A 6000-nucleotide genomic window follows, 5' to 3' on the forward strand; every position below is an offset into this window, starting at 1 on the left:
TCCTCACAATCAGATTTAGAACATTTTCTTCAATCTTGTTCTCATTGTATTAGCTCCCTATTTCCCCCAACCTCCTTTGCCCTACCGGCAACGAATCATTAATCCAGTTACTTTCTCTGTAGATTTACCTAACTGGGATTTCATATACAGAAAATCATTAAAAAAAATCAACAAGATAACCCAAGTAAAGCAGATAGACACCACAATAAAAAAGAAAGCAGAACACATTAAAAACCAGAAAACAATTAAATGGATCATAATGCAGATCAAATGACAGGGTGCTGAGTTTTATCCTAACGGCATGTGCAGCAATCCACTGTCCAATGCAGTCTGCATGTTAGCCAGGCCGTCCACATCCCTGGCCCATGTTAGAGGGGATTTGCCGCTAGTAGCTTCATCCACACGTATCTCCCTTCCCTTTTTTTAGCAGCTTCAAAATGGGCCTAACGTTGCATAAAATGATAAGATAATGAATGTTCTCTGTCTGATGATAGGGCTATTCATATCTCTCCACTAAGATAGGAGGGAATTCACCGGAGGCTTCATCTATATGCGGACCCTGCAAATGCATACCATTTCTGACATGAGGAATATGGCAACAAGATCGGGATAAAACGTATTAACAACCTGTGATCTGCAGATGACATGACCTTGCTTGGCAAAATTGAGGAAGAACGGAAGCATTTGCTGATGAAGATCAAAGATTGCGGCCTTCAGTCTGGATTACAACTCAATGTAAAAAGACCCAAATCCTCACATCTGGACCAAGAGATAACATTATGATAAATGGAGAAAAGCTTGACGTTGTTAAGGATTTGGTCTTTCTCAAATCCACAATCAATGTTTTGTTTTTTTTTAACATTTTATTAGGGGCTCATACAACTGTTATCCCAATCCATACACACATCAATTGTGTAAAGCGCATTTGGACATCGTTTCTCAAAACATTTTCTCTCCATTGAAACCCCCGACATTAGGTCCTCATTTTCCCCTCCCTCCCCGCTCCCCCCTCCCGCATGAGCCCTTGATAGTTTATAAATGGGTATTTTGCCATATCTTGCCCTGTCTGACGTCTCCCTTCATCCACTTTTCGGTTGTCCATCCCCCAGGGAGGAGGTCACACACAGTTCCATGTGATCGGTTCCCTCCTTCCTACCCATTCTCCCTTTACCCTCCCTGTTTTGCCACTCACACCACTGGTCCTATAGGGCTCATCCGTCCTGGATTCCCTGTATTTTCAGTTCCTATCTGTACAGTGTACCTCCTCTGGTCTAGCCAGACTTGCAAGGTCGAATTCGAGTCATGGTAGTGGGAGCGGGGAGGAAACCTTTAGGAACTAGAGCAAAGTTGTATTTCTCATCATTGTTACATCACACCCTGACTGGCTCATCTCCTCCCTGAGACCCCTCTGCAAGGGGATCTCCAGTGGCCTACTAATGGGCTTTGGGTCTCCACTCCGCACTCCCTCCCATCATTCACTATGGTAGGATTTTTTGTTCTGATGATGCCTTACACCTGATCCCTTCGACTCCGCGTGGTTGCATACAATCAATGTTTATGGAAGCTGCAGTCAAGAGATCCCAAAACTTGTTGCATTAGGTAAATCTGTTGCACAAGCGTATTGAAAGGCAAGGATGTGGCTTTCAGGACTGAGCTGCACCTGATCCAGTCCATGGTAAGTTATATCGCCTCATAGTCACATCAAAGTTGGACACTGAGTGAAGAAGATCAAAGAAGAATGGATGCATTTGGATTGTGGTGCTGGAGAAGACTATTGAAAATACCATAGACTGCTAAAAGAACAAACGGACCTGTCTTGGAAGAAGTATGGCCAGACTGATCCTTAGAGGCTGGCGTAGCAAGGCTTCGTCTTACATACTTTGGACAGGTTGTAAGGAGAGACCGATCCCTGGAGAAGGACATCATGCTTAGTAAAGTGGAGCGGCAGCGAAAATGAGGTAGGCCCTCAAGGAGATGGGTTGGCACAGTGGCTGCAACAATGGGCTCAGGCACAGGAACAATTGTGACAATGGTGCAGGACCGGGCAGTGTTTCCTTCTATTGCACAGAGGGTCGCTAGGGGTTGGAATTGACTCGTTGGTACTTAACAACAATAACAACAAGGTCTGTAGAACAAGTCCTGGTAGTGTAGCATGTTACATATTGGGCTCTAACTGCAAGGTCAGCAGTTCAAAACCACTTGTTGCTGTGTAGGTGAAAGATGAGATTTCCTACTCCCCTAAAGGGTTACAATCTCAGAAACCAATAGGGGCAGTACTATCCCATCCTATAGGGTCACTATGAGTCAGCATTGACTTGGTAGCTGTAAATTTGGTGTTTAGGAGAACTGTAGAGTTCCTAATACATATATACAAAAAAGAAACGAAAAAGCCCATTGCCACTGAGTCAATTCCAACCCTACAGAACAGAGAACTGACCCCACAGAGTTTCCAAAGTGGTAAGTCTTTGCAGAAGCCAATTACCACATCTTCCTATCCCAGAACAGCTGTTGGGTTTAAAGCACTGCGCTTTCAGCAGTTGAGCACTGCACCACCTCCATATACAACCGTATGTTATCACGTCATGAGTGAAAGTGGTCAGGAGAGGGCAGGTTCAAAATTTCAAACACCACGGATACCTTGCTCTTGTTTCTCCTGAGCATCTGTGCAAGGAATCTTGGCGGTGCTGGGCCATGGCTAGCTTCTCTGAGCATGCCCGAAGATGTAAGAGGAACATCTGTGGCTCTCTCAGGGGTAAGTGCTTTTATGACGCTGTAGATGGACTCTGTAGTTAGTCTCCGTGATAAATTACACATTTTAAACAACAAAAATGCCACTAAAAATGGGTTGTTCTTGACACCGTAACCTGGACTAATTTTTTCGAGTGCAGTTTGTCATGCACACCGGCCACTTAGCAGTTGCTTGTAAATATTTGCCAAGTGAATGACTGCAAAGCAAACCTTCTCCCAAGGCTGGTACTTCCCTTAACAAAAAACATTGGCTTGCAGAAAGGGAATGTGGAATCAGAGAGACCGTTGCTGGTTTTTAGTGCACATTTCTATCCTGGTGCATCTGAAACCCTCCTCATGGAGGGATGCTGCGATGAGCTAAATTGGCTCTCCTTCAATAGGTATTGGAGTTTTTCCTGTAGCTTGCACGTAGTCAGCTTTTGAAGTATTACATGTGCTTATTAAAATATTTTTCTCTATAATAAAAATATAAAGGTGCTCCCTCAATTTAACTTAGAAACCCAGTTAGCAAATTCTAATATTTAGTTTTTCCACATACACATCAATCCCTTAAGATCAATAGGAACAGTAAGGATACATTTATTATCCAAATTTATTATGTTATTCATTGGCAGAGCAGCATTTATTTATTTTCATAATATAAATGTAAATAAGATACCAAAAAAACTAAACTTGAATGAATTTTAGGGAAAGTTAATATATCTGAATTTATCTGCTTGCTCATGAAAAATAGCAAAAACTTGATGTTACCATTTTATTCTCCATATGTAAACCAAAGTTTTCGTCTATCATTTTTTCCATCTTGAAATGCAAAGGAAATTAACCAGCTAATATCAGCTGATTTTTTAAATGTATTTTAACAGTTTTACTGGGACTTCATCCACATATCATATAATTTAATAGTCCAATGATATCAAGAATAGTTTTACCACAATCAAGTATAGAACAATTTCTTCTTCCTCATGCTTGTTGTTATTTGTGTAATTATTATTTTTTTAATTGTGGCAAAAACATACATGAGAGCACATTCTCCCATTCAATAACTTCGACATGTATAATTCAGTGCCATTGATTATATTCTTCGTGTTATATAACCATTATTGATATCCCTTTCCAAATAGTTCCACACTATTAGTATACCAGGGATAGCTGTGGTAAAACTAGAGAGGAACATCCAACAATTTATAGAAACAAAGTACAAAGTAAACACATGTGCTCTACATAGTCTAGTAACAGGGATAAATCAAGCCAAGCTCACTGCCATCCATTCGATGCTGACTCATAACGCCCCGCTGTGAGTTTCCGAGCCTGGAACTGTTGACGGGCGTAGAAAGCAGTAACCGGGATAACAGATAAGCTGTTCGATATAATCGATGTATTAGTCTGATTTTCATTCGTAACTTCTTTTTCATTAGGAACACACACAAAGGGTTGGTTGCCCAGGGATTTTTTGGCAGATTGGAAACAAATGATGTGGCCCATTTCCACAAAGGGGACTGACATCAATATGAGCAAGCCACACACTTCAGGATACGGAGCCAGGATGACCATGGTGAAATAGCCCATAGACTTCTGGATGCATTCATACTGCCTCTTTCAGATGCCTTCGCATGTTCATCCCTAAGCTGTGTCACAGTAAAATCAAAAGACCGGAGACTGATTCAAGCAGCGATGACACTTGCAAACAGGGATTATGAGCAGACGTGTGACTCATTTCTGGAGTGATATTTGTAGCAATACACCCGCCCGTTTGACGTGCATGTGCCAGGTGTAAAGTTGGCTTTAGGCATTTTTGGTAAGTGTTCATTGTAAACAGTGGCTCTCCTTGAATGAGCCTGGTATGGAGAGCTTCAAAAGAAGGAACAGACAAAAAACAAGCTCTCTGCAGGTCTGCCTAGATCAGATAAGCAGGATAAACAATCTGGGGGAGAAAACAACTGGCACCAATGGTTCCAGGGGGGACATCAGAGAGGGAGAGGCAGGGGAAAGGAGGTGGTGTTAACAAACCCAGGGACAAGGGAACAACAAGTGATCCAAAATCGATGGCGAGGAGAATGTAGGAGGTCTGGTAGAGCTTGATCCAGGGCAATGTAACCGAGAGGAATTACTGAAACCCAAATGAAGACTGAGTATGATAGTGGGACAAGAGGAAAGTAAAAGGAACTAGAGGAAAGAACTGGAAGCAAAGGGCATTTATAGAGGTCTCAATACAGGCATGTACATACGTAAATCTATTTATAGATAACAATGGGGAAATAGATCTATGTACATATATTTATAGGTTTAGTATTAAGGTAACACATGGACATTGGGCCTCTACTCAATACTCCCTCAATGCAAGAATACTTTGTTCTATTAAACTGGCATTCCATGATGCTCACCTTCCTGACATGATCACTGAAGACAAAGCGAGTACATAAGCAAATGTGGTGAAGAAAGCTGATGGCACCCGGCTATCAAAAGATATGGCATCTGGGGTCTTAAAGGCTTGAAGATAAACAAGCGGCCATCTAGCTCAGAAGCAACAAAGCCCACATGGAAGAAGTACACCAGCCTGCATGATCATGAGGTGTCAATAGGATCAGGTATCAGGCATCAAAGAACAAAAAATCATATCATTGTGAATGAGGGGGAGTTTGGAGTGGAGACCCAAAGCCCATCTGGAGGCAACTGAACATCCCCTTACAGAAGGATCACAGGGAGGAGATGAACCAGTCAGGGCGCAGTATAGCACCGATGAAACATACAACTTTCCTTTAGTTCTTTAATGTTTTCTCCCCACCCACCCCCCATCATGATCCCAATTCTACCTTACAAATCCTGCTAGACCAGAGGATGTACACTGGGACAGATAAAAGCTGGAAACACAGGGAATCCAGGACAGATAAACCTCTCAGGACCAATAATGAGAGTAGTGATACCAGGAGGGGAAGGGAATGTGGGGTACAAAGGGGGAACTGATCACAATGATTTACATACAACGCCCTCCCAGGGGGACAGACAACAGGAAAGTGGGTAAAGGGAGACAGCAGTCAGTGTAAGACATGAAAAAATACTTTATAAATTATCGAGAGCCCCCAATAAAATGATAAGAAGGAAAGAAACACTGAAAAAAATTATTGAGGATTCATGAGGGAGGGAAGTTTGGGTAGGGGATAAAATGAGGAGCTGATACCAAGGGCTGAAGTAGAAAGCAAATGTTTTGAGAATGATGAGGGCAACAAATGTACAAATGTGCTTGACTCAATGGGT

General features: G+C 42.2%; 1 pseudogene; it reads right to left on the reverse strand.

Annotated features, from left to right (window-relative positions):
- Positions 1-496: 496 nt before the first annotated feature.
- The window catches only part of LOC115869354, a 7278-nt pseudogene continuing 1774 nt past the window's right edge, over positions 497-6000 (reverse strand).

Source organism: Echinops telfairi, unplaced genomic scaffold, assembly GCF_000313985.2.
Source record: "Echinops telfairi isolate 266 unplaced genomic scaffold, ASM31398v2 ScPeMD7_24;HRSCAF=84, whole genome shotgun sequence".
Lineage (NCBI taxonomy): Eukaryota > Metazoa > Chordata > Mammalia > Afrosoricida > Tenrecidae > Echinops > Echinops telfairi.